Source organism: Hordeum vulgare, chromosome 3H, assembly GCF_904849725.1.
Source record: "Hordeum vulgare subsp. vulgare chromosome 3H, MorexV3_pseudomolecules_assembly, whole genome shotgun sequence".
NCBI lineage: Eukaryota > Viridiplantae > Streptophyta > Magnoliopsida > Poales > Poaceae > Hordeum > Hordeum vulgare.
The window spans coordinates 311,305,793-311,330,842 of NC_058520.1; positions in this window are offsets into that span (position 1 = coordinate 311,305,793).

The window sequence follows — 25,050 nt, forward strand, 5'->3', positions numbered from 1 at the left end:
TACATTCTTGCTTATGCTTTCACTTTGTTCGTAGGTGTTCACACTTTGCCACTGTATCATCCATGCTAGTTTATTTCTCTTACTCGTTTTCTTTTCGTGTGTTTGTCTAGTTTGAGAAAACCCAAAAAGATTTTCTTGTTCTTGTTTTGCTTGTTGGGAGCTTTCCCGTGTAAATAGTTTTCTTTTCTTTGGGTAAAGGTAGAAGATCATGGTTACAATGTTTAGTGGCTCTCGCATGCATATCTGTTTATCTGCCAAAGATACCTATTATTTTGTCTTCTCCTTTTTGCGTGCCTGCAGATTCCAGCATAGTCCAATGCACGAGCACTCTTATTATTGTTCACATCATTCGGTCGTGCAAGTAAAAGGCAATAATGATGATATATGATGAAGTGACTGAGCCTGGAAAAGCTGGTATGAACTCGATCTGTTTTGTTTTTGTAAATATGACTAGCTCATCGTTCCTAAATCAGCTTTGTTGTGAGAGAAACAAGTTTGCAATGACAACTTAGAGATCATAGTTGCTGATGCCATGCTTACTTAGCTAGGAGCTTATAATTGTTTGTCTTGGATGCCCACATGAATGTTGAGATGACTATGATGTAGTATGATAGGATGGTATCCTCCTTTGAATGATTCAAGTGGCTTGACTTGGCGCATGTTCACGCATGTAGTTGAAAAAAAATCAACATAGCCTCTATGATATGCATGTTCATGGTGATTTATGTCCTACTCATGCTTGCACTCAATGTTGGTTAATCTCAATGCATTTTGATGACTGTTGTCGCTCTCTAGTTGATCGCTTCCCAGTCTTTTGCTAGCCTTCACTTGTACTAAGCTGGAATACTGCTTGTGCATCCACTTCCATAAACCCAAAGTTGTTCCATATGAGTCCACCATACCTATCTATATGCGGTATCTACCTGCCGTTCCAAGTAAATTTGCATGTGCCACTCTCTGAACCTTCAAGAAATAATCTGTTTTGCATGCCCAAACCGCTCATGTGGTGACAGGGGGTTATCAGTATCTTCCATGGTAGGCGTGTTATCCTCGATATGTGTTTATTCACTATCAGTCACGAGAAAGGGGCCGGTAATTGGAATGCCCAGTTCCATGCTCAAATCGAAAAGATAATTGCAAAAAAAAAACTCCCCTTGGATTGATGTTGGTATGGATGCCACCCGAGTATTCGGCTAGTCGTGGAGTGTGATTGATTGGTGGTGGGGGAGTCAAAACTTTACTTTTCTGTTTGGGAACCGCATACAGCATGTGTAGCGTGGAAGATGGTTAGAACTCTTAGTCATTGCATTGACAATGAAAGCATGCCACCCAAAATTATTGTCTCTATTTTCAAAGCTTGAGCTCTGGCATGTTTGCAAATCAATGCTTCCCTCTGCGAAGGGCCTGTCTATTTATTTTCCTATTGAGTCATCCTCCTCTTATAAAAGCACCAATTAGAGAGCACCTCTGTCATTTTTATGTTTGCTTTTAACTGTGTTGAGTATGACTGTGACTGGATCTTCTTTGCCATGAATTACAATGTTTAGTCAGCCCTTGGTCTTTGAAGGTGATGTGCATTTATGTTTTGCGGTCTCAGAAAGAGCTAGTGAGATACCATCTCATGATTGTTTTGATTGAAGTGTTGACGTTTGAGACTTATTATTATTTGCTCGGTAATTGATTGTGCCATTGATATGAGTATACCGTGAGACCTAGATGTCATTTGCTTTCGTGGTTTGCTTATGATCTTGCTGAAATTCTGGATATGAGTTAGACATAGTTGCAACCACAAGATCAAACAGAGTTCGTCAAAGTTTTTCTTTTGTCTCTTTCAGTTTGTCAACTGAATTGCTTGAGGACAAGCAAGGCTTCAAGCTTGGGGGAGTTGATACGTCTCCGTCGTATCTACTTTTCCGAACTCTTTTGCCCTTGTTTTGGACTCTAATTTGCATGATTTGAATGGAACTAACCCGGACTGACGCTGTTTTCAGCAGAATTGCCATGCTGTTGTTTTGCACAGAAATAAAAGTTCTCGGAATGACCTGTAAATCTACAAGGAATTTTTCTGGAATATATAAAAAATATTGGCGCAAGAATCAACTGGAGGGACGGAGCGAGGAGCTCACAAGCCCCCTAGGCCCGCCCCCCCTGGCCGGGCCTGGCAGGCTTGTGAGCCCCTCGAAGCTCCGCCGCCCCCAATTCCAGCTCTATATAACCTCTTTCGACCGGGAAAAATCAGAGAGAAGAGTTCATTGCGTTTTACGATACGGAGGCGCCGCCAACTCCTGTTCTTCATCTGGAGGGCAGATCTGGAGTCCGTTTTGGGCTCCGGAGAGGGGAGATCGTCGTCATCGTCATCATCATCCTCCCTTCATCACCAATCCCATGATACTCTTCACCGTTCGTGAGTAATCTCATCGTAGGCTTGCTGTACGATGATGGGTTGGATGAGATCTATCATGTAATCGAGTTAGTTTTGACGGGGATTGATCCCTTGTATCCACTATGTTCTGAGATTGATGTTGCTACTACTTTGCCATGCTTAATGCTTGTTACTAGGGCCCGAGTGCCATGATTTCAGATCTTAACCTATTATGTTGTCGCCAATATATGTGTGTTTTAGATCCTATCTTGCAAGTTGTAGTCACCTACTATGTGTTATGACCCGGCAACCCCGAAGTGACAATCGCCGGAACCACTCCCGGAGATGACCATAGTATGAGGAGTTCATGTATTCACCAAGTGTTAATGCATTGGTACGGTTCTTTATTAAAAGGAGAACCTTAATATCCCGTAGTTTCCATTAGGACCCCGCTGCCACGGGAGGGATGGACAATAGATGTCATGCAAGTTCTTTTCCCTAAGCACGTATGACTACATACGGAATACATGCCTACATTAGATTGACAAACGAGAGCTAGTTACTTATCTCTCCGTGTTATAACTGTTGCATCATGAATCACAGCCGACATAATCATCCATCACCGATCCAATGCCTACGAGTCTTTCCTACTGGTCCTTGCTACGTTACTTTGCCGCTACTGCTGTCACTACTGCTGCTGTTACTCTGTTGCTATTGTTGTTACTTTACTACTATTGGTTACAATTGCTACTGATACTTTGCTGCAAACACTAAATCTTTCAGGTGTGGTTGAATTGACAACTCAACTGCTAATACTTGAGAATATTCTTTCGCTTACCCTTGAGTAAGAAAAATAAATTTGGGTTGAATACTCTACCCTCAAAAACTGTTGCGATCCCAAATACTTGTGGGTTATCACCCAATAAGCTGCCTGTTCCTGATGATTTGGCCGTAGATATGTACCGTCTCAACTATCGTCTCGTGAAGGTTGAAGGGTACCTCACTCGGCTGCGAGCTTCTGTGGGGGGAATTGACAAGGAATTGTGGCCTCAGGAGATGTTCCTTGTTGATCTAGAGGCTGTGATGGACCGCCGGGGCCGGGTTCCTGATAGGGTCCAAGCGTGTAAGAAAACAGCTACATGGTGTGGAGCTGATGTTACCCTCTCACTCATCAGGGTCCATTGCAAGGAGGTGAGGGAAGAGAAGCTGAAAGCGCTCCAAGTGGCGAACACCAACAAGCTCCGGTTCAAGAATTTCATGGAGACTTTTATCAGCGCTGTGACTCACATTGCTGATGGAATTGTTCTCAGTACTTTCGTCGAGCCAGCAAGTCCCGGGGGCCCTTGAGAAGGAAACTGTCGTTATTCCCAAAAACTTTAAATTTGCCTCGGTATGCCGAGTTGTTATGTACCGTTAAACTTCGTTCGTGTGTGGAACCCGAGTACTTTATGGCTGCATGGATGACGTTGATCCGTGTCGAGCCCTTTTGAATCTATCCGCTTGTCAGATTTGCGAGATTTGGTTGGTTTACCTTGAGTGTACACATTGCTATTCATCCGAGAAAAGTTTTTGACTTAGGTGATTTGCTCGCAGCTATGTTTCTGAGCGTAAAGTTTTCTTTTCACTCGGATTATATCGTTACTTAGGTGAACCGTGTTTGCAGCTGATCCCCCTAGCGTAAGAATTGTTCTTCACTCGGAGTGCATTTCATACTTAGGTGAAGACTGGTTCACAACTAAGCATCCAAGTGAATAGTTTTTATTCACTCAGAAGAGTTTTGTAACTTAGGCGAATCATGTTTGCAGCTAAGCCTCCGAGTGTGAGGATCGCTCTTCACTCGGAGTATGTTTTGTACTTAGGTGAAAACTGTTAGTAGCTAAGCATCCGAATGAATAGTTTATATTCACTCGGAATAGTTTTATAACTTAGGCAAATCATGTTCGCAGCTATGCCCCCGATTGTGAGGATCACTCTTCACTCGGAGTATGTTTTGTACTTAGGCGAAAACTGGTTCACACCTAAGCCCCCGAGTGAATAGTTTTAATCACTCAGAAGAATTTTGTAACTTAGACGAATCATGTTCGCAGCTAAGCCCCCGAGTGTGAGGATCCCTCTTCACTCGGAGTATGTTTTGTACTTAGGCGAAAACTGGTTCGCAGCTAAGCATCCGAATGAATAGTTTTTATTCACTCGGAAGAGTTTTGTAAATTTTGGCAAATCATGTTCGGAGGTGAGCCCCCGAGTGTGAGGATCGCTCTTCACTCGGAGTATGTTTTGTACTTAGGCAAAAACTAGTTCGCAGCTAAGCATCCGAGTGAATAGCTTTGATTCACTCGGAAGAGTTTTGTAACTTAGGCGAACCATGTTCGCAGCTAAGCCCCCAAGTGTGAGGATATCTCTTCACTCGGATTAGGATTTAGGCGTGTAGCCACTCGACCGGAATAGACAAAAATTGAAGTAGTTATGACTCTGACAAGTAACTTTGTTCAGCAAACTTCATCTGTTACATCAGATCAACCGGTGATCAAGCATAAAAAACGTTTGAGCAAATCTGCATTCCATGCGCGCGGCTCGTCGATCCTCTTCTGGAGATTGTAGAGTCGATAAGCCCCATTGTTCAACATCTTGGTGACGAGGAAAGGCCCTTCCCAAGCAGGCCCTTCGTTGATGATCCACTCGGAGCACCAGATCGCCTTCATGAAACGCCGGACTCCTAACATGCCTTGAGTGAAAACGCCGTAGGTCTTGTTGATAAACTGTTGACCGAATTAGCGCCATCTCGCGTTCCTCCTCCAAGAGAACCACTCCATCTTGACGTGCTTGCTCGGCTTCAGCTTCTGAGTAGAGATCCACTCAGGGTGAACTAGGAAGTAAGTCACCCGGTGGAACGCTTTCAGCTCCATATACCAGGAAGAAAGGCATTCGTCTAGTCGAACGGTTCGGGGTTGTCCTCAGACCCCAGAGAACAGAAGGTAGTTCGGTCACCCAAGAGCTTGCGGCATACTCAAGGTCTCGGTTGAGTCGAGGCTTCAATCCTTGGAGGATAAGACCATTCGCTTGCTCAGCTTGGCTGTTGGTTTGAGGATGGGCAACATATGCATAATCCACTCGGGTCCCTTGGTTAGTGCAAAAATGTCTGAATTCATCCGAGTCGAAATTTGACCCATTATCCGTGATGAGTATGTGCGGAACTCCATATCGGAATGTAATTTCTTTCACAAACTTGATGGTTGTGCGGGAATCCAGCTTCTTGATTGGTTTAGCTTCGATCCATTTGGTAAACTTGTCGACTGCAATGAACAAGTGCGTGAACCCACTCTGACCTGTTCGGAAAGGCCCGACCATATCTAAGCCCCAGACGGAGAACGATGAAATGAGAGGGATAGTCTTCAGAGCAGATGCAGGTTTGTGGGACAAGTTGGAGTAGAACTGATAGCCTTCACAACGGTCGATGTGATCTTTGGCCATTTCATTTGCGCGTGGCCAGAAGAATCCAGATCGGTATGCTTTGGCAACAATGGTCTGAGAGGACGCATGATTGACACAGATCGCCGAGTGGATTTCTTCAAGAATCAGTTCGCCCTCCTCAGGAGAGATGCATCATTGAGCTATGCTGGTCATGCTCTCTCTATAGAGTTGATCACCCATCACTATGAAGGACTTTGACTTGCGGACAATCTGTTGGGCTTCGTCTTCATCCTCTGGCAACTCTCGCCTTAAGATGTATGTAATATATGGTACTGTCCAGTCGGGAGTAATTACCAGAATTTCCATGATCAGATAGACGACTATGGTAACATCAACTTCAGTTTGATTTGAAGCACTTGTTGGTTGTGGGGGCTCTTCTGTGAAATGGTATTCTTGCATAGACGGAGTGTGCAAGTGTTCCAAACATACATTGTTGGGTATAGGCCTTCGAGTGGATCCAATCTTAGCTAATTCATCAGCTGCCTGGTTTTTCAATCGGGGTACATGATGGAGTTCTAATCCTTCAAACTTCTTCTCCAGCTTCTTCACTGCATTGCAGTATCCAGTCATGGCGGGGTTCCTAACATCCCACTCCTTCATCACCTGATTGACCACCAAATCTGAGCTGTCGTAGACCATCAGGCATCGGATGCCAAGTGAAATGGCCATACGCAACCTGTAAAGGAGAGCTTCATACTCAACTTCGTTGTTCGAGGAGTCGAAGTGAATCTGGAGGACATAATTAAGCTTTTCACCTTTTGGAGACACGAGTACCACACCAGCACCGGACCCATTTAACATTTTGGATCCATCGAAGAACATAGTCCAATGTGTCGAGTGTATCTGGGCTGGCTATTGCTGTTCTACCCACTCGGCCATAAAATCAGTAAGGGCCTGAGATTTGATGGCTTTCTTTGCTTCAAACTTGATGTCCAAATATAACAACTCCATGGCCCATTTAGCCACTCAACCCATTGCATCCCGATTTTGAAGGTTCACTGATAGGGGGGCATCACTGACGACTGACATAGAGTGATCTTGAAAGTAATGTGCCACTTTCTTTGCTGTCAAATATATTCCATAAAGAAGCTTCTGGTAATGGGGATACCTTTGCTTCAAAGGAGCCAACACTTCTGAAATATAATAGACTGGACGTTGAACCTTGTAGGATTTACCTTCTTCTTGTCTCTTGACAGTCAGGACTGTACTGACGACTTGATTGGTGGCTGTGATGTATAGGAGCAGTGGTTCTTTGCTGCGCGGAGCATCAAGCACCAGCTGGGTGGAAAGCAGAGCTTTGAGCTCTACAAATGCTTCTTCTTCTTCATCATTCCACACGAATACATCTGACTTCTTCGTCAGTCGGTATAAAGGTAGTGCCTTCTCACCAAGACGAGATATAAACCGACTCAATGCTGCCAGACAGTCCGTAAGTTTTTATACGTCATGCACTCGCACAGGGTTCTGCATTCGGACGATGGCGCCGATCTTCTCGGGGTTAACGTCGATCCCTCGCTTGGAAAAAAGGAAACCGAGTAACTTGCCGCCAGGAACGCCAAAAATACACTTGGCTGGATTTAACTTGATGTCGTACTTCTTCAAATTAGCAAATGTCTCTACTAGGTCAGTCAGCAGGTCGGAACCTTTGCCTGACTTGACCACAATATCATCCATATACGCTTCAACGTCCCGACTGATCTGGTCGAGCAAACACTTCTGGATCATGCGCATCAAGGTTGCACCGGCATTCTTCAGGCCGAAAGGCATGGTGATATAAGAGAAACACCCAAAAGGGGTGATGAAGGCTATTTTTATTTCGTTTGAACCAAACAGACGGATCTGATGTTAACTAGAGTAAGCAACGAAAAAAGACAAACGCTCACATCCCGGAGTTGAATCGACAATCTGATCAATGCGGGTGAGCGGGAAGTGGTCTTTCGGACATACCTTATTAACGTTCTTGAAGTCGATACACATGCGATGGGATTTGTCTTTCTTGGGGACCATGATAACGTTCGCAAGGCACTCGGAGTGCTAAACGTCGCAAATGAATTTGGCCTAAAAGAGTCGTGCCACCTCCTTGTCGTTGCTTTCCTCTTCTTTGATGCAATCCTTCGCAGGCGCTCCTTGACTGGCTTCGCCTTCGGATCCACTCGCAAACGGTGCTCAACCAGCTCCCTGGGTACACCCGGCATGTTAGCACGCTTCCATGCAAAGATGTCCTAGTTCTCATGAAGGAACTGGATGAGCTCGGCTTCCTATTTTCTATCAAGTGTCGTGGATATGTTAGTCCGAGAAGCATTGGGATCCGTCGGGTGGATGTGTACAAGCTTGACCTCACCTGCCGACTGAAAAGCAGACTCAGAAGCAGGATTCCTGGAACGCATTAGGTCGGCCGGGTCGATGGTCTTCCGGTACTCTTTCAACTCTACTACGGCATTTGCTGATCTTCAATCCTTGACCCTTGTTGCAAACACTCTTCAGCTCTCTGCCAATTGCCTGAAACAGTTATGATGCCTTTAGGTCATGGCATATTAATCTTCAGGTACACGTAACATGGTCGGGCCATGAAACGTGCATAACGAGGATGACCCAGAATAGCATGATATACACCGTGGAAGTCCACCACCTCGAACGTCAGCTTCTCTTTGCGGAAATTCCTATTAGGGCAAAAACAGCATCTAGCCCGATCTGGTTGAGTGACTTGGCCTTCTTCCTTGGGATAACTCCATGAAAGGACATGGTGCTCTCGCTGAGTCGGCACATCGGAATGCCCATCCCCTTGAGAGTTTCTGCATAAAGGATATTCAGACCGCTCCCTCCATCCATCGAGACTTTACGAAGGAGAACACCCTCGACAACTGGGTCGACCACCAGAACCTGGCAACCTGGAGTCGAAACAACAATTGGCTGGTCCGACTGATCAAACGTGATGGGGGTCTACGACCACTTTAGGTATGTTAGGGTGGAAGGTACTGCCATGTTAACTTCTCTATTGATGACTTTCAGTTGACTTTTGCTCTTAACGTTAGCAAAAATCACCAGAGTTGCTTGGACTTTGGGGAAGTCATCTTTCTCTTCGTCATTCTCTTCTCCAGGGTCATTTCCACTTGACTGGCCCTCCTTGCACTCTCTGATTAACAGTCGGCACTACCTAGTGGTATGCTTTGGCATTATCAGATTGCCCTCATCATCTTTCTTCGTGTGAAATACACACCATTGATCCAAAACATTCGACTGCATCTTGGACTTCTTGGGGGAAACGGTGCCTTGGACTTTCCATTGAATTTTCCGGCCGCCAGAGCGGATGCTTCTGCTGGTGTAGCATTTTCAACCTTTCTCTTCTGCTTCCGTTTGGAATTCGCGTCAGTGTTGTCGACTGCTTTACCTTTGCCGCTACGGAGGCGGCCTTCTTCTTCCCCGTTTGCATAACTCGTGGCTATTTCCATCATTTTGCTCATTGACAGGTCGCTGACCGGCCAAACTTTAGATATAGTTCTCGGTACTTGACAGCTCCCTTGAAGGCGTAGACTGCTTGGTCCTCGGTAACATTCTCCACTTTGTGGTGGAGAGTGGTCCAACGCTAGATGTAACCGCGCAAGGACTCACTCGGATACTGTACGCAATGCTGTAATTCAGAAAGGCCGGCGGGGCGCTTGCAACTGCCCTCGAAGGTCTTCATGAACACTCGGCCAGATCTGCCCAACAGTATATGCTTGAAGGTGCCAGCTGATTCAGCCATGCGCGGGCCAAACCATCCAGCATCACAGGCAAGTGCTTCATCACAGCATTATCGTTGCCGCTGCCAATCTGTACTGCAACTCAGTAATCATCCAGCCACGTTTTGTGCTTGGACTCTCCTGTGAACTTGCTGACTCCAGCCGCCAACATGAAGTTGGGGGAATATCGGCAGAGCGGATTGCCATGCTGAAACACTCGGGACCGGAAACTGCGATACCACTTCCTCTCGGGTGGTCTCTATAGAGACCATCTGTGTAGGCTATGCCGTTGTCGATCCTTCTCTATGCAAGTACCTCTCTCACATCTAATCCAGGAATCCACTCTCACCGAACGAGCGTCGGTGATCATAGTGTCGGGACACATACAGCCGCTCCGCGGAGGATAATGCACTCGACGGTGGTCATCACGGTGATAACGAGGGGGAAACTAGTTCAGACACTGGTTTCGGTGCTGATACTCTCGGTAGCCCCCGTCTCTGCGATGCTCGGGTGAACCTGGACTGTAAACTGAACGGACTATACGTGCTCTTGGTAAATTACTGTGTAATCTATTAAGGGACTGTGATACAGCTGAGTTCTGCTGATGTGCTTCTTGACGCAAAGCGTGAATCTGCTCTAAGCCTCTACCTGCCTCTGAAGCTCAAGGCTGAAATGAATCTTCTATCTTAGTTGCTGCTGCTACATTAAGTACCGGAGTACGATATACCTCAGTATTGTCATGATGACCGCGTGAGAAGAGTTGTTGCTGACGCCGACTGGAAGTTGGAGGACAACGACGACCGCGTCCAGACGATGGTTCACCGGCCTCGTGCTTGCTGCGACCGAACCAAGGTGGGCTCTCCGCGGAGCCTGCCATGAAGACCTCTGCTGCTCGGTTGCAGCTCTCGCACTCGGAGGGAACGTCAGACTGATCTAACGCCGAGTGGATCGGGTCGCGAAGGAGCAAAACAGGCTCGATGGCAGCGACCTGAGGGGTCGACGGAGATGATGCCTGGTGAGCCACTGCGTGGTTCACGCATCGCTGGAGTCTGGATCGATGAATCACTTGCGATGACGAACAACGGTGTGAAGAGCCGACAGCAGAGTCGACGACTCCCGAAGGAGCGTGCACAGAAGTGCGTTGCTCCACGGATTGGGAGCGCCTCGATGTCGAGTGGCGGTTCCTGAAGCCATGCCGAGTTGTCCGCGACGACGATGAGGGCGCCGAAACGGATCTCACCACCCATGAACGAATCGCCGCCAGAAGACATGATGAAGAGTGAAAAATGCAAACTTGCCGGAAGTCGGTTAGACGTCCGCCCCATAGTGGGCGCCAACTATCGTGGGAATGAACCTGGTAGTAGAGGTGTAGGGTACTAATGGAGAGGCCAGAGTCCTAGCTATGACAACCTTGTACACAAGATGTATGAGTTTAGGCCCCTCTCTTAGAGGTAACAGCCCTACGTCTTAGTGCTCGGGAGCTCTTGCAGTGTGTATTATGTAATACAGGGTGTCCAAATCGTTGTGCCAGAGGGGAGGGTGGCTTATATAGAGTGCGCTACCCCTCATCAAGGCCTCAACATCTAAGGGCTAGATCAATATGAGTTAAAGATATACGTTACTGATAACGCATGCAAGTAATAAATGCTACTAAAGACCATTGGCTAAACGTATGTACGTTGGCCTTTGTACGTGACTTCTGGTCTACAACATCGACTGGAATCCTTCCGAGTGGAACAGGTCGTCGAGTGAATCGGAATGTAGTCCGAGTGTTTGCGTACCGAGTGACTTTTTAGGCGCCATGTCCATCCAGTCGGAATCTTCTGTGTGACCCTTGGCCTAATAATTAGGTACCCTTGAGTAGGACATTCATGTCAGGCGTGTGACCCTACCCTAGTTACATATCCCCATCACCTAGTATGCCCCAGGTTGGTGCTTTTGAAGCGATCGATAATGCTTGACTTCTTTTGTCTATGATAGTTATTGTTATGTGCATAACATAAGACTCACCTTCTCTCTAAACCTTTGTCAATAGGAATTTGGGCTTCGCAAAAATATTTTTCTCTTTCTTGACCTCCTTGGCAATGTAACTAAGACGATAGCTTGTATTACTCCCTTGCTGGTTAACTTTTGCATACTTGGACAATGAACTTGGATGTCATGTTTGGCGTTTGGTTCAATGTATGCTTTAGAGTGGGTAGCATTGGGCTCTTGGTAGTCAACCTTCGTACTTGAGGACGAGCAAGGTTTAACCTTGGGGAGGTTGATGGCTCTATATTTTACGCATTTTTAGAGCTCATTAGTTGCATGTTCCCTTTATATACCATGTCCCATTGAACCAAAGTGTTGCCCATTATGCGTGATTATCGGTATTAACACTTTACATTGTGAGCATTGGACATTTAGTATTCTCCATCATTTTTATTGGGTTTCCTTGTTTTTTCTTGTCTACACGTGTTTTGGAGCAACCTAAGCTAGGAACGATAAAAGGACCAAGGATGGGATTGATACATAGTCAGCCAGGGGTCAGACAAAGTCATTTTATAGATTGCCCCAAATCATGATCTAAGACCGTAAATGGATTGATGTTGTTTATACGAATCAAACGAGCCCAAAAACGTCAAATTCCGAGTTCATAAGAAGATTTACCAAAGGAGATGTATCATGCGAGCACGTGCGCTCATCTTGGTAGTCATTTTACTTCTTCACAGAAAACAAAGAGAGGTCGAGAGCGTTCGATAGTGTTCTAAATGAGTGCATGTGTCTGTTCGAGTGTTCGTTTGGCATCCTCGGCCAGGAGAAGAAAAATAACACAACATTCGACGACGTTCGAAACGAGCACCGCCGTGCATTTGAGCGGTTGGTTCGTCTACGCGCACAGACAGGTAAGCTAGCCCAGTTTGAAGACAACATTCCATACGGGCGCTTGCGCTCGTATGAGCTGTCTTTTTGCGTGTCGGCGGCTCAAATAAGCCTGAGGAAGGAGGTAAATCACCCACATCTCTCTGTTTTATTCTTATTCTTCCTCCAAACTTCTCACAACCCTAACAAAACTTCACCCGATCTCTCTACCCCTTCATTTTTAGTTAAATACTTATGTGTGATCGATCTATGGTACGTTTCTCCTCTCATCCCGAGGTTATTTTTCACAAATCCATGTTCTACATGCCTAGCATTGCCATGTCCATGATATGCATATTTTTATCCAAATTAGAGTTTGGCATGGATTTGTTGATGTTTTGATTACCATAGGATCATTATTGTTTAATGATATTGGACTAAAAAATGTTCTTTATATGTTTACATGGATGTCTTCTTGCATACGATGTGCTTCTAGTTCATCCAACGCACCACCACAACAAGTTTTCACTCAGGGGACTGATACTTGTGATCTGCGTTGGGTTTTCGCTCGGTGTTGCTGATGTGTTGGTTTTTCCCTCCAAGTGTAAAGGGTGATTTAGCACAATGACGACAATAATTCCTTAGTTTGGAAGCAAGGTATCAAACCAGTAGGAAGATCGACAAGACTATGTAAGCAGCACCTGCACACAAACAACAAATCCCCGCAACACAACGCGTGTAGAGGTTGTTAATCCCTTGTGGGTAAGATAAAATGGTAAATATATAGATTTATAGATGCAAAGTAACGGCAAATAAAACACACCAAGGTATTTTTGGGTTTTTGATAATTTATTTTTTAAAATCAGAGAGAAAATAAATTGGGAACGCGAATAGCAAAATAGATCTTGCAAATAGATGATGGAAAATAGACCCGGGGGCCATATGTTTCACTACTGGCTTCTCTCGAGAAAATATCATACGGTGGGTAAACAAATTAGTGTTGGGAATTGATAGAAGAGTGAATAATTATGACGATATCCAAGACAATGATCATATATATAGGCATCCCGTCGAAGACAAGTAGACCGGCTCCTTCCTGCATCTACTACTATTAGTCCACACGACGACCGCTATCCAGCATGCATCAGTGTGTTAAGTTCATGGAGAAATGGAGTAATTCTTTAAGAAAGATGGCATGATGTAGATAGAAGCCATCATTTTATGCTTCGTAGAAATGATACATGTGTGTCATGTCTCCTTCTGTCGCTGAGATTCAACATCGCAAGATCCAACCCATGACAAAGCACCTCTTCCCATTGCAAGATAAAAAGATCAAGTTGTCCAAACAAACCTGAATATCGGAGAAGAAATACGAAGCTAAATTACTGAAGAATGGATATAGTTTCATAGATCTAATCATGAACTCATAGTTCATCGGATCCCAACAAACACACCTCAAAAGAAAGAGGTGCGCGGCGGTGGCAACCGGAGGTGGCAGCCGAAAGGGCCAGCAAGGAGTGGTGGTGGGAGGCAGGCGTAGTGGCCAGAGAGGGGCTAGGCTAGGGTGTGCGGGGCGAATGGGGCTCGCCGGTGGCACGACGTGGGCAGCAGCACAGCGGACAGAGCGAAGCCGGAGGGGAGGGGAGGTGTCGATGAGGGAGGGCGCCAGCAAGGGACATCTGCGCAGGTAAACGATGGGAGGTGGCACCGTAGGGGGTGAAGGAGGATAGGGGGGCTCACAACAATGCGAGCAGGGGGCAGTGTACTCGGGGAAGTCGGAAACAAGGCGGGGAGGGCGGCAGGGACGCCGAAGATGGCCGGTTAGGGAGACAGGGGCTAGCGCGAGAAAACATAGGGGGTAGCCTCGAGGGGGGAGTTGGGAGAGGAGCGGGGGAATGAGGAGGGAGAAGCTAGGTTAGTGGGTGAGGGTGTTTTATACCCGAGGGAGGAAGGCGAGAGCTGGGCCGCCAGTGTTGGAAGGGGTTTGGTTAGTGGCCAGCTGGGCCGGCCACTATAGCGGTGGGCTCTAATGCATAGTAGGTTTTCTCGTTCTTAAACCTTTTTTTTGTTTTATTCGAAAAGGCTCTATTTTAATTTATTTCGAAATAAAAATGAATTTTATCAAATATGAAACATGGCCCTATTATTTACAAGGAAACTTGTGGCACTGCCATAAGAAGTTTGGAAATTATTTGAACAAGGTTGCACTTTTCATAATTCTAATGAGCATTTAAATAAATGATTTGGCCTTTGTTTTAATTGTCTTAGGGCATCTACATACCTTGTAAAATGTTGGTTCATATTTGATAAATATTAGGTGAATATTTGTAAAGCAATGATGATTTTATTTTTCATGTTTGTAAAATATTTAATCCACTTATTATTTGAATTTTGAATTTCAAAAGTGAGTTGGAAACAATATGATTTATATGTGATCAATCACTGTTTAGAAAAATGGATTAGCTTAATCTAGAGGGTTAATGTAGCTCAATTACATTGATAACTATAGCATAAGCTCATGATGTCACAAATAGACACCATCTTTTATCCTTAATAGCAACCATACATGCGTGTCATGTCTCATTCTGTCACCGAGATTGAGCACCTCATGATCGAACCCATCACAACCACCTCTTTCCATTGCAAGATAAAAAGATCAAGTTGGACAAACAAAAACCCAAGTATGAAGAATAAATACGAGGCTATAATTATAAAAAATGAATATAATTTCATAGATCTAATCATAAACTCATAGTTCATCGGATCCCAACAAACACACGACAAAAGAAAGAGTTACATCAAATAGATCTCCAAGTGACCATTGTATTGAGAATCAAAACAAGAGAGAAAGCCATCTTGCTACTTCCTACGTACCCGTAGGTTTAATATGAACTACTCACGCATCATAGGAGGAACACCAATGAGAATGATGAATGTCTTTGTGATCGTGTTCCCCTCCGACAGGGTGCTGGAAAGGGCTCTAGGTTGGATCTCGTGGCTTCTGGTACTTGCGGCGGCTGAAACGATTTTTCATCGACTCCTTTAGGGTTTCTAGAACATATGGGTATTTATGGAGTCAAGAGGCGGTGTAGGAGGTGCCTAAGGCCTCTAATACCCACCAGCGCGTGCCACGGGACCAGGGCGCGCTCTGTTGCCTAGTGGGACACATGGGCCTCGTGTGGTGAGCTTGCTTGGTTCTCGTGTTTCCTTCTCGTCCAAAACAATCTCCAAAACGTTTCGTGTTACTTGGACTTCATCTGATATTGATTTTATGCGAAGGAAAAAACAAGCAAAAACAGAAACTAGCACTAGGCACTATGTCAATAGGGTAGTTCCAAAAAATGATATAAATTGCTATAAAATGATTGTAAAACATCCAAGAATTATAATATAACATCATGGAACAATAAAAGACTATAGATGCATTGAAGACGTATCAGGTTTTCATTGAAGAGGAATGGGTTATTGCAACACAATGTGGGTAAGTATTTCCCTCAGTTATGAAACCAAGTTTTATTGAACCAATAAGAATATAAACCTCAACCGTCTTTAGCGGCTGCACTCAAAAGAACAAACAACTTGCACCCAACACGGGCAAGATGGTTGTAAATCGTCTTGTCTTTTTTGGAAGCAAGTGAGGTATGTAGAGAGTTGTAGACAGTTGTAAATTGCAAAATAAAAAGGAAAACAAATAAATGTTATCAAGGTATTGAAGGTTTTATCAATATGTTGTGAATAGACTTGGGGGCCATAACTTTCCCTAATGGCATCTCTCATGAAAAATAGCATAGAGTGGGTAAACAAATTACTGTTGGGCAATTGAGAGAAAAGCGGATAGTTATATGATACTCACAGCAATGATGATGTGTATTGTAACACCCTGTTTTTAACTGTCCTGAGTGATTTGACATTTCTCAAAAATTATGGCCAATTAAAAAATTTATGAGTGCTTGTGATGCTTGATGTGACTATTGTTTGTTTGCTTGCTTGCATGCGTGTGTTTGATTCTCAATAATTCCTGTTACTCTCCAGACTCAGCTCCTTGACCCAAACCCTTGCCTAATGATCATGCCATGTGTGTAGGACCAAACACTATTTTTTACCAAATATTATTTTTATCAAAAAGCATTTCTTCGATTTAAGCTCCCAAAAAACCCATGAGATGGGATTTGTACTACAAGTCCTCAAATTAGGGAACTTATTTTGCACCAATTATTTTATCTAAAACCCATTATGAAAATGGCTTCCCAAAACCACAATATTATTATTGTAAAAGTTATTTTACTATTTTATTTAAATGCCTGCCTGTGAGCCCAGAAATGGTCTCTTATGAAAGAAAGTTATTTTTATTGCCTTTAAAATATTTGAGAAAATTTAGAGAAACTCAGTGGACATATATATTCCACATATAGAAGTTTAAACACATGGTCATGTTCGAAATATTGGGCAAAACCCTTCAAAACCCTTCCTGCCTATTTCAAGCTTTTGAAACATTTCTATAAGAAATGTTCTCAATAAATTCCTGTAAAATTCTAGCATGTCACATATGATATATGTGATAATCTTACCAAGTTTAATCTCAATCCTAGTTGATTTAATTCCCCTATTTATTCTAAAACCCTATCTGGCCAGATTCAAATTTGAGCAACTCTACATTGCCAAGTATATCCAATTGTGCTCACATTTGGTCGGCATGTTCTGATACTCCAATAATGCATCCACACCAAGTGGTGCATCAAGGATAATAGAAGAACTTATCCCAAGCCCCTCAAAACCCTCTCTGTTGATTTCTCACTTTAATGCTGAAATAATGCCCCCACACATAATATTGGATTTGTGGGAATTCATTTGAATAGATTTGTAAGCAGAAGGCCATTTGTGCTCATTTCATGGGTTTTCCAAGTCTAAATTGGAAACCTTCTCCAATAAATCCCAAATTTGGTGTCCAAGCTTATTTTCATCTATTATTTGATCCTGTTAAGTTCCATATCAATTGAATTCCATCTGGTTGCCCTGACACTCATCAAAGACATTGTGTGCACTCACCTAAGTGGCTACTTTGGCCCTTCCACTATTACCCTTGAGCTTAAATTTCTACCACAGCTCTATATAGTTACATTTTACCTCAAGTAGCTTTGCCAAGGCCTCTGGTCAATTATTGCAGGGACACTCCTTGTAACTACTTCTCATTTTACCCTTGGATCACCATTTTGACCCCTCTTGCCCCACGTCTGCTTAAGCCAAAGCCCCCACCTATTTCCAGAGATTCCCTAGCATCCCAAGGCATTATTTCAAACCATGTTATGGCATGCTCATGTAGGAAAAATGAGGAGCACATCTACAACATGATTATGGCTGAAATGTAGCTTTGTACAACAAGTACTAGCTACCCTCCTCTTCTTGAGCTCAAACTTGGTAGTGTTGTATTTACTGCATAGATAATACTACTAGACATTGTCTTTCCCCAAGACTCCCCATTTGCGACCCACTTTTCTTAGCTATAAGTTTGCTCTTGCAATCTTAACCTCGGTCAAAACCCCACCTAACCAGCCCCAGATGCAACCAAACTCCAGAGTCTCCTTCCTGCATGTGTGCCCTATGTGTTGGACATGTTTGACTAGTCATGAGTGCCCTGTAATCATGAGTGGCCGCGGTGACCACGCTGGCAAAATGCAATATCGGTGCTCTACCCCTTGTCCTCTTGATTTAGCCCGTTTCCGGCCATTGCTGCGTGTCTCAGAGCTCGAGGGCATCCGCCTTGACTGGTCCATGCCCTCCCCGATGCTGGCTAGCCTCCAAAGTGTACCAGGGATGCGTGTCTTCCCCCATGACAGAGAGCACCGAGAGCTCCCAAGCCTTCCTCGGCCGCCCCTTCCATTTTATCCTCTCCCCCAAGCAATTGTTGCCTCCTACACATCTCCCTCTATCCCTGGAGCACCCCGTAGCTCCCTCTAGCCCTCTACATCCCTCCATGCACGACAATGGCCGAAGCTCTTCCACCGGGAGCAGCTCGAAAGCTGCATTCCCCGTGCTTCCCCTCGCCCCTAGGTTCTCTGGCATGCTCTCGTAGGTGTTGTGGAGCACCCCATCACCTCCATCTCCTCCCCAACGCACCAGGTGCCCGGATCCAAAGAGAGAGACGTCGGCCTCTCCACGACCATCGCCGCCGGCACCACTACAGCCCCTCCCTGCAGGCGCCGAGCGTGGGGAATGGGCGCGATGCGGTCCCCCGAGCCCGCCGGTGCGCTCCTCTCGGGTGGAGATGGTCGGAGGCACCGGACCGGTGCTGCTGCCTCACCCTCTCCTGCTCCTCCCTACCGAGTGCTGCCTCTTGAGCTTGTGTTGGTTTTTCCTTTGAAGAGGAAAGGGTGATGCAGCACAGGAGCAGTAAGTATTTCCCTCAGTTTTGGGAATCAAGGTATCAATCCAGTAGGAGAATCAAAGCCATGTGTCTAGAGTACCTGCGCAACCAAAAACGATCTTGCACCCAACGCTATAAAGGGGTTGTCAATCCCTTCAAGATTGATTGCAAAGTGAGATCTGAAGGCGGAAAGTGCAACGAAGTAAATGTGTAAAGCTGAAAATATGATGTGAAGTAGACCCAGGGGCCATAGTGTTCACTAGAGGCTTATCTCAAAATAGAAAATATTACGATGGGTGAACAAATAACTATCGAGCAATTGATAGAACCGCGCAAAGTCATGCCGATATCTAAGGCAATGATCATACATATATGCATCACGTCCAAGGCAAGTAGACCGATACTTTCTGCATCTACTACTATTACTCCACACATCGACCTCTATCCAGCATGCATCTAGTGTATTGAGTTCATGACGAACAGAGTAATGCCTTAAGAAAGAAGAGTTGATATTGTTGGATAAACTCAAACCAATGATGAAAACCCCATATTTTTACCCTTGATGGCAACAACACGATGCATGCCTCGCTACCCCTTATGTCACTGGGTGAGGTCACCACACGGTATGAAACCAAAACCAAGCACTTCTCCCATTGCAAGAATCATAGATCAAGTTGGCCAAGCAAAACCCACAACTCGAAGAGAATTACAAGGATATGAAATCATGCATATAAGAGATCAGAAGAAACTCAAATAAGTTTCATAGATAATCTGATCATGAATCCACAATTCATCGGATCTCGACAAACACACCGCAAAGAAGATTACATCGGATAGATCTCTATGAATATCATGGAGAACTTTGTATTCAAGATCCAAGAGAGAGAAGAAGCCATCTAGCTACTAGCTATGGACCAGAAGGTCTATGGTGAACTACTCACGCATCATCGGAGAGGTCATGGTGTTGATGAAGAAGCCCTTCGTATCTGAATCCCCCCTCCGACAGGGCACCAGAACATGCTCCAGATGGGATATTGCGTAGACAGAAGCTTGTGGCGGTGGAAAAGTATATTCGTGGATCTCTCGCAGAGTTTTGGATTTTCAAGAATTTATAGGCGGAAGAGGTAGGGCAGACGAGCCATAGGGGGCCCACAAGCCTGCTAGGCGCGGCCCCCCTGGCCGCGCCTAGGGGGCTTGTGGGGTCCCCTGGTGGCCCCTACCTTGGTTCTCACGGCTCGTGCGTATCTTCTGTTCCGGAAAAAAATCTTTTCAGAAATTTTATTCCGTTTGGACACCGTTTAAAATCCTCCTCTGAAAAGGGTCAAAAACACGGAAAAAACAGGAACTCACACTTGGCACTGAGTTAATAAGTTAGTCCCAAAAAAGATATAAAAGGCATACAAAACATCCAAAGTTTGACAAGATAATAGCATGGAACCATCGAAAATTATAGATACGTTGGAGACGTACCTAGCATCCCCAAGCTTAACTCCTGCTCGTCCTCGAGTAGGGAAGTGATAAAGACATAATTTTTGATGTGGAATGCTACCTAGCATAGTTGTCCTTTGTAACTTATTTCATGTGACATGAATGTCCAGATCCGTAAGATTAAAAACAATAGTTTTCCATTAACATGGAAACAATAATACTTCAAGCAAACTAGCAAGGTAATCATGAACTTTCGAAATAACAAGGCCAAAGAAAGTTATCCCTACAAAATCATATAGTCTGGCTATGCTCCATCATCCCCACACAACTAATTTAAATCAAGCACAACCCCGGTATTGGCCAAGTAATTGTTTTCGCACTCTTACTTTCTGAAACCTTTTTCAACTCACACGCAATACATGAGCGTGAGCCATGGATATAGCACTATGGTGGAATAGAGTGTGGTGGTGGTTGTGAGACAAAAAGGAGGAGATGGTCACATTGACTCGGCGTATCAAAGGACTATTGAGATGCCCATTAATAGATATCAATGTGAATGAGTAGGGATTGCCATACAAAGGATGCACTAGAGCTATAAGTATGTGAAAGCTCAAAAGGAGAACTAGTGGGTGTGCATCCAACTTGCTTGCTCACGAAGACCTAGGGCAATTTTGAGGAAGCCCATCATTGGAATATACAAGCCAAGTTATATAATAAAGATTCCCACAAGTATATGGTGGTGACAAAATGAGAGGCTCCCAATCATGAAGAGCATGGTGCTAATATGAAGCACAAGTGTGGAAAGAGATAGTAGCATTGTCCCTTCTCTCTTTCTCCTCTTTTTTTGTTTGGGCTCTTTGGCCTCTCTCTTTTTTCTCCCCTTTTTTGTGTGGGAAACTTTTACCTCTTTTTTTTATTATTTCCTCACATGGGACAATGCTCTAATAATGATGATCATCACACTTTTATTTACTCATAGCTCAAAGCTTAGAACGATGATGACTCTATACGAAATGGCTCCGGCAGTGTACCGGGATGTGCAACGATCTAGCTTGGCGTATGACATTGAAACATCTCGCTAGCTATGTTACGATCATGCAATGGCAATATGAGAGTGACGACACAAGTCACAAGACTGAACGGTGGGAGTTGCATGGCAGTATATCTCGGAATGGCTATGAAATTGCAATAGTAGGTAGGTACGATGGCTGTTTTGAGGAAGGCATATGGTGTGTTTGTGCACCAGCGAAAATTGCGCGGTACTAGAGAGGCTAGTAATGGTGGAAGGTGAAAGTGCGTCTATACCATGGAATCACATTAGTCATGAAGAACTCACATACTTGTTGCAAAAGTTTTTATTAGTAATCGAAACAAAGTGCTAAACGCATACTCCTAGGAGAAGGGTTGGTAGGTGTTAACCATTGCGCGATCCCCACCGCAACACAAAGGATGACCATCAATAGATCAATTATGCTCCGACTTCCTCACATAGCGGTTCACCATACGTGCATGTTACAGGAATCACTAACTTCAACACAAGTATTTCTAGATTCACAACACCCTACTAACATAACTCTTAATATTACCAAATCCACGTCTCAAAACTAATTGAGAGGAATCAAAACTTCTCTTTCTACTCAATTCACATGAAGGTGGAAGTTTTTTTGTATCCTCTTTGGGTACCTATCACCTTTGGGACTACTTTCATAGCATAAGCCAACTACCAAGTTACGCACCACCGTGCTCTAAAAGATCTAAGTGAAGCACATAGAGAAAAAATGTCTAGCTCAAAAGATATAAGTGAAGCACAAAGAGTATTCTAGAAAATTCATGATGAATGCATGTCTCTCTCAAAAGGTGTGCAGCAAGGATGATTGTGACACGACAAAAAGAAAAGACTCCTATGATACAAGACGCTCCAAGAAAAACACATATCATGTGGTGAATAAAAATATAGCTCCAAGTAATGCTACCGATGGATTAAAGACGAAAGAGGGGATGCCTTCCCGGGGCATCCCCAAGCTTAGGCTTTTTGGTGTCCTTGAATTTGGCTTGGGATGCCTTGGGCATCCCCAAGCTTGAGCTCTTTCCAGTCTTTATCCCTTTCTCCATGAGAACATCACCCAAAACTTGAAAACTTCACAACACAAAACTTAAACAGAAACTCGTGATATCATTAGCACAAGAAAACAAACTACCACCTCTTTAGGTACTGTAGCAATCTTGATTTCTATTTACATTGGTGTTAGATTACTGTATTCTCACTTTTACATGGCTAGTACCCCCAGATACTATCCATAGTTTCATCAAAACAAGCAACCAACACAACAAAATTAGAATCGGTCAAAAACAGACCAGTCTGTAGCAATCTGTATACTTCGTATACTTCTGGTACCTCAAACATTCTGACAAATTACGACAAGTTGGGAAAAAGGCACATCAACCAGAAGAAAAAAGAATCAACTCAAAAGCTCTTTCCGAATAAAAACGAAAAATAATATTGTGAGCGAAAATTTTCTGTCTTTTTCCAGTAGGATCAAACAACCATCACCAAAACTAGTCATAAAGGTTTTGCTTGGCTCAAACACAAAAAGAAACACAAAAAACACAATCATAACAGAACTATGACGGTGTGGACGCAACAAAAGAGAAAGAAAAAGATAAATTCATTGGTTTGCCTCCCAACAAGCGTTATTGTTTAACGCCCTTAGCTAGGCATAAGGCGATAGAATCCCGTATCCTTGTCTTTGGTGCTCAAACCATAAGTAGCTCTCATCATGGATTCATAAGGCAATCTTATTTTATTTCTAGGAAAATTCTCCATGCCTTTCTTTAAAGGAAATTGAAACCTAATATTCCCTTCCTTCATATCGATGATAGCACCAATAGTCCTTAGGAAAGGTCTACCAAGAAAGATAGGGCATGTAGGATTGCATTCAATGTCAAGCACAATGAAATCCACTGGTACATAGTTCCTATTTACAATAATAAGAACATCATTGATCCTTCCCATGGGTTTCTTGACAGTAGAATCCGCAAGATGTAAATTAAGAGAACACTCCTCAATCTCATTAAAGCCCAGAACATCACAAAAGACTTTGGAATCGCGGAAACACTAGCACCCAAATCACACAAAGCATTGCATTCATAGTTTTTTATTTTCATTTTGATAGTAGGTTCCCACTCATCATGAAGCTTTCTAGGGATAGAAGCTTCCAACTCAAGTTTGTCTTCAAGAGATTTTATCATAGCTTCGACGATATGATCGGTAAAGGCCTTGTTTTGGCTATAAGTGTGTGGAGAGTTTAGCATGGATTGCATCAAGGAAATGGATTCAGTCAAGGAGCAACTATCATAATTCAATTCCTTGAAATCCAAAGTAGTAGTTTCATTACTACTCAAAGTTTTGATATCTTCTACTCCACTTTCAATGCTTTTAGCATCAAGATATATGGACTCCGAATCATTGGGGCGTTTTTCAACCAAAGTGGATTCATATCCAGCCCCATCATCATTAGGTTTGAAACAAGAAAACAAGGATTCAATGCGAGTCACACCAAGCACTTTAAGATCTTTGTGATTCTCATCACGAGAACACGCCTTTTTAAGCCATTCATGTCTAGCACGAATTTGGGCAGTTCTTTCTTTGCTCTCACTCATGGAAACACGCATAGCTTTAAAAGTTTCATCCATATTGATCTTGGGAGGAGCACATCTAACTTCCAAAGCATCAATATCACTAGACATTATATCAACACTCCTAGCCAAATCGTCAATTTTGAGTAGTTTTTACTCCATGGACGCATTGAAAATCTTTTGTGAGTTGATAAACTCTTTGATATTACTCTCTAGATCAGAGGGTAATCTATTGTGATTTACATGAGTATTGTTGTAGGAGTTGCCAAACTTATTAGAGGGGTTACTAGGAAAAGGCCTAGGAACATAGTTTCCTCTAAAAGCATTTTTGTTGCCAAAATTATTCCTACCAACAAAATTAACGTCCAAGCTAGCGTTGCTACTCTCAATCAAGGAAGACAAGGGCATATCAGTATGATCCAAAGGAGCACTTCTACTAGCAACCAAATTCATTAACTCATCCATCTTAGCACTCAACAAGTTAATTTGTTCTATAGCATGTACCTTTTTACTAGTAGGTGACCTTTCAGTGTGCCACTGAGAGTAGTTTGTCATGATATTGTCTAGGAGTTTTGTGGCTTCTCCTAACGTGATTTCCATGAACGTTCCACCTGAGGCGGAGTCCAAGATATTTCTAGAAGCGAAATTCAAACCAGCGTAGAAGATTTGTATAATCATCCAAAGACTCAAGCCATGAACGGGACAATTTCTAATCATCAATTTCATTATCTCCCAAGATTGTGCAACATGTTCATGATCAAGTTGCTTAAAATTCATGATATCATTACGGAGAGAGATAATCTTAGCCGGCGGAAAATACTTGGATATATAAGCATCTTTGCACTTGTTCCAAGAATCAATACTATTTTTGGGCAAAGATGAAAACCAAGTTTTTGCTCGATCTCGCAACGAGAACGGAAAAAGCTTCAATTTAATCATATCATTATCCACATCTTTCTTCTTTTGCATATCGCAAAGCTCAATGAAGGTATTAAGATGGGATGCGGCATCTTCACTAGGAAGGCCGGAGAATTGCTCTTTCATAACAAGATTCAGCAAAGCAGCATTGATTTCGTATGATTCCGCACTAGTGGCGGGAGCAATCGGAGAACTAATAAAATCATTATTATTAGTATTCGAGAAGTCACAAAGTTTTGTGTTTTCAGTCATGGTGACTTCAGCAACCAAACAAGCACACAAGCCAACAGAAAGCAAGCGAGAGAAAAGGGCGAACA